The sequence below is a fragment of the Pleurodeles waltl genome, chromosome 9 (assembly GCF_031143425.1).
Source record: "Pleurodeles waltl isolate 20211129_DDA chromosome 9, aPleWal1.hap1.20221129, whole genome shotgun sequence".
Taxonomy (NCBI): Eukaryota; Metazoa; Chordata; class Amphibia; order Caudata; family Salamandridae; genus Pleurodeles; species Pleurodeles waltl.
In genome coordinates this window covers 1,194,181,562-1,194,195,387 of record NC_090448.1, presented here as the reverse complement: position 1 = coordinate 1,194,195,387, position 13,826 = coordinate 1,194,181,562, and the positions used below count along the sequence as shown (strand labels likewise).

The 13,826-nt window shown below is 55.5% G+C and overlaps 1 protein-coding gene across 2 annotated transcripts in view; it reads left to right on the top strand.

Moving 5' to 3' along the window:
* Positions 1–526: 526 nt before the first annotated feature.
* Positions 527–13,826, top strand: part of LOC138260542 (zinc finger protein 91-like) — a 344,562-nt gene continuing 331,262 nt past the window's right edge. Inside the window, exon 1 of one of the 2 annotated variants that reach the window (XM_069209160.1) lies at positions 527–638. The gene's annotated coding sequence lies outside the window, so the exon portion shown is untranslated. The remainder of the gene's footprint in view (positions 639–13,826) is intronic. The other variant, XM_069209161.1, reaches the window with a different exon arrangement.

The window sequence follows — 13,826 nt, the reverse complement described above, 5'->3', positions numbered from 1 at the left end:
TGACACAGCCTCATCTCCCAGGCGTTCCATCACGCTCTAGGGGCTCCGTCCATCTTTTCAGGCTCGTACCTGTGTTGTCAGGCTCGCTGGTGCAGCCCTCTGACATTGTCTCTTTTCCTTCTGGGCTCTGTTGGCCGACGCCTGACGTGTCCCTCTTGTGTGTTGTGGTGATGTCCATCACTACTAGGGAGATGTGGCGCTCTTTCCACGTTGGCGGTGGCAGACAGCTTCTAGGTGCTGCGCAGGCCATGCACACTCTCCTCGTGCCTCATGTGGCACTTGTGTCCATTTCCTACTTTTGCAGCTTGGCTGGGGCAGCTGCAATCTTCTCCTCCGCTGTGCAGTGGTTGCACACGTTGCTTCTTCTTTTGCGTAGTTTCAGACCGTGGGTGCGCTGCTGCTCTGGTGCAGTCACTGTCTGGGGGTGCTGCTGTCAGTCTGCTTTTACCAATGCTTGTTTTCCTTTTACAATGGACAGAAGGGTGCAGTACCCGTCTTTGGCCACTGGGTGTCACTGTGGCGCTGTTTTTCAGTTGAGAAATGTTCTTTCCTCTCGCCTGGTGGTTTGTGCAGAGACGCCGTAAGGAGTCCTGCGGTCCGGGGGGTCCGTGTGGCTGGTGGGGGCTCCGAAGCCTCAGGTAAGTGCCGGTTTTTCCTTACTTTCAGCCTCAGTGTGTGGAGGCACACTCGATGTAGCCGTGGCAGGCCTGCTTTCCATCCCTCGTGCACTGAGGTGAGGGGGCGCCTCTGGGCGCTTTGCCTGTCACCCGGTGCTGTCTGCGCCGCCGCTCACTTCGCGGCGCCTTCCCCCGCGGGCCTTGGCTCGGACTCCGAGGCTCTTCCAGGAGTATTGCTGGGCATTTCTCTTTTCCTCGTGGGTGCGCAACAGCACATGGCGGCTCCCGTCCCCGCGCCGCCTTCCCTCGCGCCAGTGTCCCCGCGCCGCCTTCCCTCGCGCCAGTGTCCTCGCGCCAGTGTCCCCGCGCCGCCTTCCCTCGCGCCAGTGTCCTCGCGCCAGTGTCCTCGCGCCGCCTTCCCTCGCGCCAGTGTCCTCGCGCCGCCTTCCCTCGCGCCAGTGTCCTTGTGGCCGCCTTCCCTCGCGCCAGTGTCCTCGCGCCGCCTTCCCTCGCGCCAGTGTCCTTGTGGCCGCCTTCCCTCGCGCCAGTGTCCTCGCGTCGCGTTCCCTCGCGCCAGTGTCCTCGCGCCGCCTTCCCTCGCTCCACTGTCCTCGCGCCGCCTTCCCTCGGGCCAGTGTCCTCGCGCCGCCTTCCCTCGGGCCAGTGTCCTCGCGCCGCCTTCCCTCGCGCCAGTGTCCTCGCGCCAGTGTCCTCGCGCCGCCTTCCCTCGCGCCAGTGTCCTCGCGCCAGTGTCCTCGCGCCGCCTTCCCTCGCGCCAGTGTCCTCGCGCCTCCTTCCCTCGCTCCACTGCCCTCGCGCCAGTGTCCTTGCGCCGCCTTCGCGCCGCCTTCCCTCGCGCCAGTGTCCTTGTGGCCGCCTTCCCTCGCGCCACTGCCCTCGCTCCAGTGTCCTCGCGCCGCCTTCCCTCGCTCCACTGCCCTCGCGCCAGTGTCCTTGCGCCGCCTTCGCGCCGCCTTCCCTCGCGCCAGTGTCCTTGTGGCCGCCTTCCCTCGCGCCGCCTTCCCTCGCTCCAGTGTCCTCGCGCCGCCTTCCCTCGCTCCAGTGTCCTCGCGCCGCCTTCCCTCGCGCCAGTGTCCTCGCGTCGCCTTCCCTCGCGCCAGTGTCCTTGCGCCGCCTTCGCGCCGCCTTCCCTCGCTCCAGTGTCCTCGCGCCGCCTTCCCTCGCGCCAGTGTCCTCGCGCCGCCTTCCCTCGCGCCAGTGTCCTCGCGCCACCTTCCCTCGCTCCAGTGTCCTTGCGCCGCCTTCCCTCGCGCCAGTGTCCTTGCGCCGCCTTCGCGCCGCCTTCCCTCGCGCCAGTGTCCTTGCGCCGCCTTCGCGCCGCCTTCCCTCGCGCCAGTGTCCTCGCGCCGCCTTCCCTCGCGCCAGTGTCCTCGCGCCGCCTTCCCTCGCGCCAGTGTCCTCGCGCCACCTTCCCTCGCTCCAGTGTCCTTGCGCCGCCTTCCCTCGCGCCAGTGTCCTTGTGGCCGCCTTCCCTCGCGCCAGTGTCCTTGTGGCCGCCTTCCCTCGCGCCAGTGTCCTTGTGGCCGCCTTCCCTCGCGCCAGTGTCCTTGTGGCCGCCTTCCCTCACGCCAGTGTCCTCGCGCCACCTTCCCTCGCTCCAGTGTCCTTGTGGCCGCCTTCCCTCGCGCCAGTGTCCTTGTGGCCGCCTTCCCTCGCGCCGCCATCCCTCGCGTCAGTGTCCTCGCGCCGCCTTCCCTCGCGCGCCTTCCCTCGCGCCAGTGTCCTCGCGCCGCCTCTCGTGCCAGTGTCCTCGCGTCGCCTTCCCTCGCTCCACTGCCCTCGCGCCACCTTCCCTCTCTCCAGTGTCCTTGCGCCGCCTTCCCTCGCGCCAGTGTCCTTGTGGCCGCCTTCCCTCGCGCCAGTGTCCTTGTGGCCGCCTTCCCTCGCGCCAGTGTCCTCGCGCCACCTTCCCTCGCTCCAGTGTCCTCGCGCCACCTTCCCTCGCTCCAGTGTCCTCGCGCCGCCTTCCCTCGCGCCAGTGTCCTTTGTGGCCGCCTTCCCTCGCGCCAGTGTCCTCGCGCCACCTTCCCTCGCTCCAATGTCCTCGCGCCACCTTCCCTCGCTCCAGTGTCCTCGCGCCGCCTTCCCTCGCTCCAGTGTCCTCGCGCCGCCTTCCCTCGCTCCAGTGTCCTCGCGCCGCCTTCCCTCGCTCCAGTGTCCTCGCGCCGCCTTCCCTCGCTCCAGTGTCCTCGCGTCGCCTTCCCTCGCGCCAGTGTCCTCGCGTCGCCTTCCCTCGCGCCAGTGTCCTCGCGCCGCCTTCCCTCGCGCCAGTGTCCTCGCGCCGCCTTCCCTCGCGCCAGTGTCCTCGCGCCGCCTTCCCTCGCGCCAGTGTCCTCGCGCCGCCTTCCCTCGCGCCAGTGTCCTCGCGCCGCCTTCCCTCGCGCCAGTGTCCTCGCGCCGCCTTCCCTTGCGCCAGTGTCCTCGCGCCGTCTTCCCTCGGGCCAGTGTTCTCGCGCCGCCTTCCCTCGCTCCACTGCCCTCGCGCCACCTTCCCTCGCTCCAGTGTCCTCGCGTCCCTTCCCACGCGTCAGTGTCCTTGTGGCTGCCTTCCCTCGCGCCAGTGTCCTCGCGCCTGCCTTCCCTCGCTCCAGTGTCCTCGCGCCGTCTTCCCTCGCTCCAGTGTCCTCGCGCCGTCTTCCCTCGCTCCAGTGTCCTCGCGCCGTCTTCCCTCGCTCCAGTGTCCTCGCGCCGTCTTCCCTCGCGCCAGTGTCCTCGCGCCGTCTTCCCTCGGGCCAGTGTCCTCGCTCCGTCTTCCCTCGGGCCAGTGTCCTCGCGCCGTCTTCCCTCGGGCCAGTGTCCTCGCGCCGTCTTCCCTCGGGCCAGTGTCCTCGCGCCGTCTTCCCTCGGGCCAGTGTCCTCGCGCCGTCTTCCCTCGGGCCAGTGTCCTCGCGCCGTCTTCCCTCGGGCCAGTGTCCTCGCGCCGTCTTCCCTCGCGCCAGTGTCCTTGTGGCCGCCTTCCCTCGCGCCAGTGTCCTCGCGCCGCCTTCCCTCGCGCCGCCTTCCCTCGCGCCAGTGTCCTCGCGCCGCCTCTCGCGCCAGTGTCCTCGCGCCGCCTCTCGCGCCAGTGTCCTCGCGCCGCCTCTCGCGTCGCCTTCCCTCGCTCCACTGCCCTCGCGCCACCTTCCCTCTCTCCAGTGTCCTTGCGCCGCCTTCCCTCGCGCCAGTGTCCTTGTGGCCGCCTTCCCTCGCGCCACCTTCCCTCGCTCCAGTGTCCTTGCGCCTGCCTTCCCTCGCGCCAGTGTCCTTGTGGCTGCCTTCCCTCGCTCCAGTGTCCTCGCGCCGCCTTCCCTCGCTCCAGTGTCCTCGCGCCGCCTTCCCTCGCGCAGGTGTCCTCGCGTCGCCTTCCCTCGCTCCACTGCCCTCGCGCCACCTTCCCTCGCTCCACTGCCCTCGCGCCACCTTCCCTCGCTCCAGGGTCCTCGCGCCGCCTTCCCTCGCGCCAGTGTCCTTGTGGCCGCCTTCCCTCGCTCCAGTGTCCTCGCGTCGCCTTCCCTCGCTCCAGTGTCCTCGCGTCGCCTTCCCTCGCTCCATTGTCCTCGCGTCGCCTTCCCTCGCGCCAGTGTCCTTGTGGCCACCTTCCCTCGCGCCAGTGTCCTTGTGGCCACCTTCCCTCGCTCCAGTGTCCTCGCGCCGCCTTCCCTCACGCCAGTGTCCTTGTAGTCGCCTTCCCTCGCGCCAGTGTCCTTGTGGCCGCCTTCCCTCACGCTGCAGCCCATGCTGCTGGGCACTTCACTTTACTTTGATGCCTGACAACACCCTCGTGCCAGTGTGTTCGCGGCAGCTTTCCCTCGCCCTGCAGGCCGGTCTCATGGTATTTCTGGGGGGGGGAGGGGCAGTCCTGGGCCCTCCGCCCCTCATCCCGGTGCAAGGCGGCACCGTCGCCCCTTCACCTTCGTGGCGGCCGCCGTGCATGCTCTGGTGGTGGCCCTCAATCTCGGGGGCAGCTCGACAGCCCTCACCATCTCCCCACGTACCGGCGGGGCTTGGACTGCAGCGCGCCCTCCTCTCCCTCCGTCTTAGGGATCTCATGCTGCTCTTTCTGCGCTGGAGACGTCGGGGTGCCTTACACAGTCTTCCCTTACCCCCATGACCAACGTCGGAGTTTCTGCCTGCGCCATGTGGGATCAGACCCATTCGTCGCCATTGTGGTGTTGGGGTGCCCTGGACCCTCATGCTACGAAAGAAGGTGGCACAGACACGTTGTCTGGGTTCTGGTAACTGGCCTCGGGCACGTACCCCTGGCCCTTTTTATTAGCAGGGTCACCTGAACGGTGACACCTGTGTTGGATGTGTGTGGATGTAAAGCCAGCCCTCAGCCGAGTGGCTGGTGGAACACTAGAACGTGTCCAGCAGGACACTACAGTGAGGTGTCTGCACTGATATCCGCGGAGGTAGGGGAAGTGTCTGCACTGACATCCGTGGAGGGAGAGTGTCTCCACTGACATCTGTGGAGGTAGGTGACCTGTCTGCACTGACATACGTGGAGGTAGGTGATGTATCTGCACTGACATCCGTGGAGGTAGGTGATGTGTCTGCACTGTTATCCGCAGAGGTAGGGGCGTGTCTGCACTGACATCATCCTTGGAGAGAGAGTCTGCACTGACATCCGTGGAGGTATGTGACGTGTCTGCACTGACATCCGTGGAGGTATGTGACATGTCTGCACTGACACCAGTGGAGGTATGTGACGTGTCTGCACTGACATCCATGGAGGGAGAGTGCCTGCACTGACATCCACGGAGGTAGGTGACGTGCCTGCACTGGCATCCATGGAAGTGACATGTCTGCAATGACATCCGATGAGGTAGGTGACATGTCTGCACTGTTATCCGCAGAGGTAGGGGCATGTCTGCACTGACATCATCCTTGGAGAGAGAGAGTGTCTGCACTGACATCCGTGGAGGTATGTGACATGTCTGAACTGACATCCATGGAGGGAGAGTGCCTGCACTGACATCCACAGAGGTAGGTGACATGCCTGCACTGACATCCGTGGAGGGAGAGTTTCTCCACTGACATCCACAGAGATAGGTGATGTGTCTGCACTGACATCCGTGAAGCGAGAGTGTCTGCACTGATATCGGCGGAGGGAGAGGGTGTGTCTGCACTGACATCCGCGGAGAGTTGTGTCTGCACTGACATCCGTGGAGGTAGGGGGGCGTGTCTGCACTGACATCCGTGGAGGGAGACCTGTCTGCACTGACCTTTCAGAGTTGAAGGACGTGTCTGCACGGACATCTGCGGAGGTAGTGCTTAATTTGTGCTTATTTCTTCCGGTGCAGAGCACCAACACTTATTTTTGAGGGCCGGCACTTATTTTTCCACATCAGACATTTACTGCGAGCAAAAGACACATATGGAAAAGACGGAGGAAGAGAAAAACGAAAAAAGCGTCACAAAGGGAGAAAGCAGAAAGCTGCAGGAGTGAGCTGAATGAAGGGTGTAAGAAAGTACCGTCTTGCCTGGCATGTTACACCCATTTTTACTTGTGTGTCAGTTTGTTTTTGCCTGTCTCACTGGGATCCTGCAAGCCAGGACCCCAGTGCTCATAGTTTGTGGCCTAAATGTGTTCCCTGTGTGGTGCCTAACTGTATCACTGAGACTCTGCTAACCAGAACCTCAGTGCTAATGCTCTCTCTGCTTTTAAAATTGTCACTGCAGGCTAGTGAACATGTTTACAAGTTCTGATTGGCACACTGGAACACCCTTATAATTCCCTAGTATATGGTACATAGGTACCCAGGGTATTGGGGTTCCAGGAGATCCCTATGGGCTGCATCATTTCTTTTGCCACCCATAGGGAGCTCAGACAATTCTTACACAGGACTGCCACTGCAGCCTGAGTGAAATAACATCCACGTTATTTCACAGCCATTTTACACTGCACTTAAGTAACTTATAAGTCACCTATATGTCTAACCCTCACTTGGTGAAGGTTAGGTGCAAAGTTACTAAGTGTGAGGGCACCCTGGCACTAGCCAAAGTGCCCCCACATTGTTCAGGGCAATTTCCCCGGACTTTGTGAGTGCGGGGACACCATTACAAGTGTGCGCTACATATAGGTCAATACTAATATGTAGCTCCACATTGGTAACTCCGAATATGGCCATGTAACATGTCTAAGATCATGGAATTGTTCTCCCATGCCAAATCTGGTATTGGGGTGCCAATCCCATGCATCCCCGGGGCTCCAGCATTGACCCCGGGTACTGCCAAACTAGCTCTCTGGGGTTTTCACTGCAGCTACCGCTGATGCCAACCCACAGACAGGCTTCTACCCTCCTGGGGTCTGGGCAGCCCAGTTCCAGGAAGGCAGAACAAAGGATTTCCTCTGAGAAAGGGTGTTGCACCCTCTCCCTTTGGAAATAGGTGTTAAGGGCTGGGGAGGGGTAGCCTCCTCCAGCCTCTGGAAATGCTTTGAAGGGCACAGATGGTGCCCTCCTTGCATAAGCCAGTCTACACCGGTTCAGGAATCCCCCAGCCCCTGCTCTGTCGCAAAACTGGATAAAGGAAAGGGGAGCGACCACTCCCCTGTCCATCACCATCCCAGGGGTGATGCCCAGAGCTCATCCAGTGTGTCCCAGACCTCTGCCATCTTGAATGCAGAGGTGTGAGGGCACAGTGGAGGCCTCTGAGTGGCCGGTGCCAGCAGGTGACTTCAGAGACCCCTCCTGATAGGTACTTACCTGGTTAGGTGGCCAATCCTCCTCTGAGGGCTATTTAGGGTCTCTCCTGTGGGTTTCTCTTCAGATAACAAATGCAAGAGCTCACCAGAGTTCCTCTGCATCTCCCTCTTCAACTTCTGCCAAGGATCGACCGCTGACTGCTCCAGGACGCCTGTAAAACCGTAACAAAGTAGCAAGACGACTACCAGCAACATTGTAGCACCTAATCCTGCCGGCTTTCTCGACTGTTTTCTGGTGGTGCATGCTCTGAGGGCAGTCTGCCTTCACCATGCACTGGAAGCCCAGATGAAATGTCCCGGAATCTTCCCCCTGCTAATGCAGGCACCAAACTTCTGCATCACGGGTCCTCTGGGTCCCCTCTCATCTTGACGAGCGGGCTCTGTTGGTGGAAACAACTCTGTATCCTCCAGCACGCCGTGGGACTTCTTCTGTGCAAAGGAGAAGTTCCTGGCATCATCCATTGTTGCAGAATCTTCAGCTTCTTCCACCCGGAGGCAGCCATTTTGCACCTTCATCTGGGGTTTAGTGGGCTCCTGCCACCCCCCCCCCCCCCCCCCCAGACACTTGCGTAACTCTTGGACTTGGTCCCCTTCCTTTACAGGTCCTCGGGTCCAGGAATCCGTCTTCAGTGCTTTGCAGTCAGTTGTTGTCTTTGCAGAATCTTCGATCACGACTTTAGTGTGTTTCTGGGGAAGTAGGGTAACTTTACTCTTACCCCACCCCAAAGACCCTGAAAAGTACCTTGGATACCCTTAGGGTTTTCATACACTCCCAGCGACCCTCTACACACTACACTAGACCTGGGGTCCATTCGTGGTTCGCATTCTACTTTCTTAGTATATGGTTTGTGTTGCCCCTAGGCCTATTGCATCCTATTGTATTCTACAGTGTTTGTACTACTTTTCTAACTGTTTACTTACCTGATTTTGGTTTGTGTGTATATTTTGTGTAGTTTACTTACCTCCTAAGGGAGTATATCCTCTGAGATATTTTTGGCACATTGGCACATTGTCACTAAAATAAAGTACCTTTATTTTTCGTAACTCTGAGTATTGTGATTCTTGTGATATAGTGCTATATGATATAAGTGGTATAGTAGGAGCTTTGCATGTCTCCTAGTTCAGCCTAAGCTTCTCTGCTATAGCTACCTCTAACAGCCTAAGCTGCTAGAACACTACTAATCTACTAATAAGGGATAACTGGACCTGGCACAAGGTGTAAGTACCATCAGGTACCCACTATAAGCCAGGCATGTGTGTACCTTACATGTTTAAAAAAAAAGTTTTTGGGGTGCAGGAGAAGCACCCTGGCCTTTTGCATTTCCAAAATTGCGATTTCTGGGTCAGAAATTGCAATTTTGGAAATGCAAAAAATTCGCAGCAATGGGCCAACAGGCCCATAGCTGCGAATGGGGCCGGTATCGCAATTTGCGATTCGGTAATAGCTTTTGCGATTTTTAAGAAATCGCTATTACCGATTCGCAAATGTGATACATGGCCCTTTGCGAGTCTGTAAGAGCGATTTCTTAAAAATCGTTATTACCGAATCGCAATGGGCCGTGATGGTACATCTGGCCCAGAGTTACTAAAAATAAAGGTACTTTTATTTTAGTGACAATATGCCAGAAGTATCTCAGAGGATATACTCCCTTAGGAGGTAAGTAATATACACAAAATATACACACACAACCAAAAACAAGTAAGTGAAAAGTAGTGCAAACACTGTAGAACGCAATAGAATGCAATAGGAGACAATAGGCCTAGGAGCAACACAAACCATATACTCCAAAAGTGGAATGCGAACCACAAATGGACCACAGGCCTAGTGTAGTGTGTAGAGGGTCGCTGGGAGTGTAAGAAAACACTAAGGGTGTACACGCTCGTCAAGATGAGAGGGGACCCAGAGGACCGGTGATGCAGAAGTTTGGTGCCTGCGTTGGCAGGGGGAAGATTCTGTCGACCCACAGGAGATTTCTTCTTGGCTTCCAGTGCAGGGTGAAGGGAGACAGCCCTCAGAGCATGTACCACCAGGAAACAGTCGAGAAACCCGGCAGGATGAGGTGCTACAATGTTGCTGGTAGTCTTCTTGCTACTTGGCTGCGGTTTTGCAGGCGTCCTGGAGCAGTCAGCGGTCGATCCTTGGCAGAAGTAGAAAAGATAAGTGCAGAGGAACTCTGGTGAGCTCTTGCATTCGTTATCGAGTGAGATAACCCCAGGAGAGACCCTAAATAGCCCTCAGAGGAGGATTGGCTACAGAGAAAGGTCAGCACCTATCAGGAGGGGTTTCTGATGTCACCTGCTGGCAATGGCCACTCGGAGCTGTCCATTGTGCCCTCACTCCTCTGCATCCAAGATGGCACCATGTGTGCCCTTTAAAGCATTCCAGAGGCCAGGGGAGGCTACTCCTCCCAGGCCCTTCACACCTGTTTCCAAAGGGAGAGGGAGTAACACCCTCTCTCTGAGGAAATCCTTTGTTCTGCCTTCCTGGGACTGGGCTGCCCAGGTCACAGAGGGGCAGAAACCTGTCTGTGGGTTGGCAGCAGCAGTAGCTGCAGAGAAAACCCCAGAAAGTTAGTTTCGCAGTACCCGGGCTCTATGCTGGAGACCCGGGGATGCATGGAATTGTCCCCCCAATACCAGAATGGTATAGGGGTGACAATTTCATGATCCTAGACATGTTACATGGCCATGTTCTGAGTTACCATGGTGACGCTACATATAGGTAGTGACCTGTATGTAGTGCACGCGTGTAATGGTGTCCCCGCACTCACAAAGTCCGGGGAAATTGCCCTGAACAATGTGGGGGCACCTTGGCTTGTGCCAGGGTGCCGTCACACTAAGTAACTTTGCACCTAACCTTCACTAAGTGAAAGTTGGACATATAGGTGACTTATAAGTTACTTAAGTGCAGTGTAAACTGTCTGTGAAATAACGTGGACGTTATTTCACTCAGGCTGCAATGGCAGTCCTGTGTAAGAATTGTCTGAGCTCCCTATGGGTGGCAAAAGAAATGCTGCAGCCCATAGGAATCTCCTGGAACCCCAATACCCTGGGTACCTAGGTACCATACACTAGGGAATTATAAGGGTGTTCCAGTGTGCCAATCAGAATTGGCAAAATTAGTCACTAGCCTGCAGTGACAATTTTAAAAGCAGAGAGAGCATAAACACTGAGGTTCTGGTTAGCAGAGCCTCAGTGATACAGTTAGGCACCATACAGGGAACACATACAGGGCACACCTTATGAGCACTGGGGTCCTGGCTAGCAGGATCCCAGTGACATAGGCAAAAACAAACAAACATACATACAGTAAAAATGGGGGTAACATGCCAGGCAAGATGGTACTTTGCTACACAGCCCCCCCCCCCCTTAAACGAGGGACAGTAAGGTTAACCTTGCCCAGATGAGTCTTCATTGTCTAAGTGGAAATATCTGGAGATTCCATCTGCATTGGAGTGGGTACTCCCAGGTCTATGTTCCACTGTATAGACCATTCCCTGTAGGGAAATGGACCACCTCAACAATTTAGGGTTTTCACCTTTCATTTGTTTTAGCCAAAGTAGAGGTTTGTGGTCTGTCTGAACAATAAAGTGAGTACCAAACAGGTATGATCTCAACCTTTTCAGTGCCCAGACCACAGCAAAGGCCTCCCTCTCTATGGCAGACCAACACTTTTCTCTAGGGGTCAACCTCCTGCTGATAAAAACAACAGGTTGATCCTGGCCCTCAGTATTAAGCTGCGATTGCACTGCCCCAACCCCCAATTCAGAAGCATCAGTTTGGACTATGAACTTTTTGGAGTAGCAAGGGCTTTTTAGGACAGGTGCAGAGCACGTGGCCAGTTTGACTTCATCAAAAGCTTTTTGGCAGCTAGCTGTCCACAATACCTTTTAGGCATCTTTTTACTAGTGAGGTCATTAATAGGGGCTGCAATGGAGCCATAATTCTTAATAAACCTCCTATAGTACCCTGTGAGGCCTAAAAAGGCTCTCACCAGGGTTTGAGTTGTAGGGGGAGCCCATTCCATAATGGTCTGGATCTTCCTCCTGCAGTGGTGCAATCTCTTCCCCACCTACCAGGTGGCCCAGATAAACCACTTTCCTCTGCCCTATCTGGCACTTTGAGGCCTTGATAGTGAGGCCTACCTTCTGCAGGGCCTTCAAACCTTTCCACAGGTGGACCAGGTGATCATCCCAGGTGGAGCTAAAGACAACTAAATCATCCAGATATGCTGCACTAAAAGCTTCCAACCCTTACAGGACTGTGTTCACCAACCTTTGAAAAGTGGCACGTGCATTCTTCAGACCAAAGGGAATCACAATGAATTGATAGTGCCCTCCAATGGTTGAGAATGCAGTTTTGGGTTTTGCATCTTCTGTTAACTTAATCTGCCAATACCCCACAGTTAAGTCAGAAGTGCTTAGATACTTGGCAGAAGCCAGTGTATAAATCAGCTCATCTGCCCTGGGTATAGGGTGAGCATCTGTCTTGGTTACTTGGTTGAGCCCTCTATGTTCAACACAAAACCTCATCTCTTTTTTCCATCCTTACTGTGAGGTTTTGGAACCAGCACCACTGGGCTAGCCCATGGGCTTTCTGAAGGCTCAATCACTCCTAAGTCTAACATTTTCTGAACTTCTTGTTTAATGCAGTCTCTGACATGGTCATGCTGCCTATAAATCTTACTTTTGACAGGCAAACTGTCTCCAGTGTTGATTGTATGCTCACATCAAGTAGTGGTACCTGGTATCAGTGGAAGAGTTCAGAAAACGGACTTCAAAGATTTACACAGTTCTCTTTCTGCTCAGCACTAAGACAATCTGCAAGTACTACTCCTTCCAGTAAGCCATCAGCTTCAGTGGTGGAGAACATATCAGGGAGAGGGTCACTCTCTTCTTCCTGTCCCTCATCAGTTGCCATGAGCAGGGGGAGATCAGCCCTGTCATAGTCGGGTTTTAGGCCGTTGACATGGAGTACCCTAAGGGGACTCCTGGCAGTGCCTAGGTCTACCAAGTAGGTAACCTTACCCTTTTTCTCTACAATTAGATGGGGTCCACTCCATTTGTCCTGTAGTGCTCTTGAGGCCACAGGCTCCAATACCCACACCTTCTGTCCTGGGTGGTACTGGGTCAGGACAGCCTTCTGGTCATGCCATTGCTTTTGCATCTCCTGGCTGGCCTGAAGGTTTTTACTGGCCTTTTTCATGTATTCAGCCATTCTTGATCTTAGGCCAAGTACATAATCCACAATGTCCTGTTTAGGAGCTTTTAAAGATTGTTCCCAACCTTCCTTAACAAGTGCAAGGGGACCTCTCACAGGGTGCCTAAAGAGGAGTTCAAAGGGGCTAAAGCCCACTCATTTTTGCGGTACCTCCCTGTAAGCAAAAAGGAGGCAAGGTAACAGGACATCCCATCTCATTTTGAGTTTTTCAGGGAGTCCCATTATCATACCTTTGAGAGTTTTATTAAACCTCTATACCAGACCATTTGTTTGTGGATCATAAGGAGTAGTTGTAGGAGGCTGGACTGGCTTGTAGTGAGTACCAAGGGGTACTTACACCTTGCACCAGGCCCAGGTATCCCTTATTAGTGTATAGGGTGTCTAGCAGCTTAGGCTGATAGATAATGGTAGCTTAGCAGAGCAGCTTAGGCTGAACTAGGAGACGTGTGAAGCTACTACAGTACCACTTAGTGTCATATGCACAATATCATAAGAAAACACAATACACAGTTCTACTAAAAATAAAGATACTTTATTTTTATGACAATATGCCAAAGTATCTTAGAGTGTACCCTCAGTGAGAGGATAGGAAATATACACAAGATATATATACACAATAGCAAAAATATGCAGTATAGTCTTAGAAAACAGTGCAAACAATGTATAGTTACAATAGGATGCAATGGGGAAACATAGGGATAGGGGCAACACAAACCATATACTCCAAAAGTGGAATGCGAACCACGAATGGACCCCAAACCTATGTGACCTTGTAGAGGGTCGCTGGGACTATTAGAAAATAGTGAGAGTTAGAAAAATAACCCTCCCCAAGACCCTGAAAAGTGAGTGCAAAGTGCACTAAATTTCCCCTAAGGACAAAATAGTCGTGTTAGAGGAATAATGCAGGAAAGACACAAACCAGCAATGCAACAACTGTGGATTTCCAATCTAGGGTACCTGTGGAACAAGGGGACCAAGTCCAAAAGTCACAAGCAAGTCGGAGATGGGCAGATGCCCAGGAAATGCCAGCTGCGGGTGCAAAGAAGCTTCGACTGGACAGAAGAAGCTGAGGTTTCTGCAGGAACGAAAAGGGCTAGAGACTTCCCCTTTGGTGGACGGATCCCTCTCGCCTTGGAGAGTCGTGCAGAAGTGTTTTCCCGCCGGAAGGACGCCAACAAGCCTTGCTAGACGCAAATCGTGCGTTTGGCGTTTTTGGACGCTGCTGGGGCCTAGGAGGGACCAGGAGGTCGCAAATTGGACCTGAAGAGAGAGGGGACGTCGAG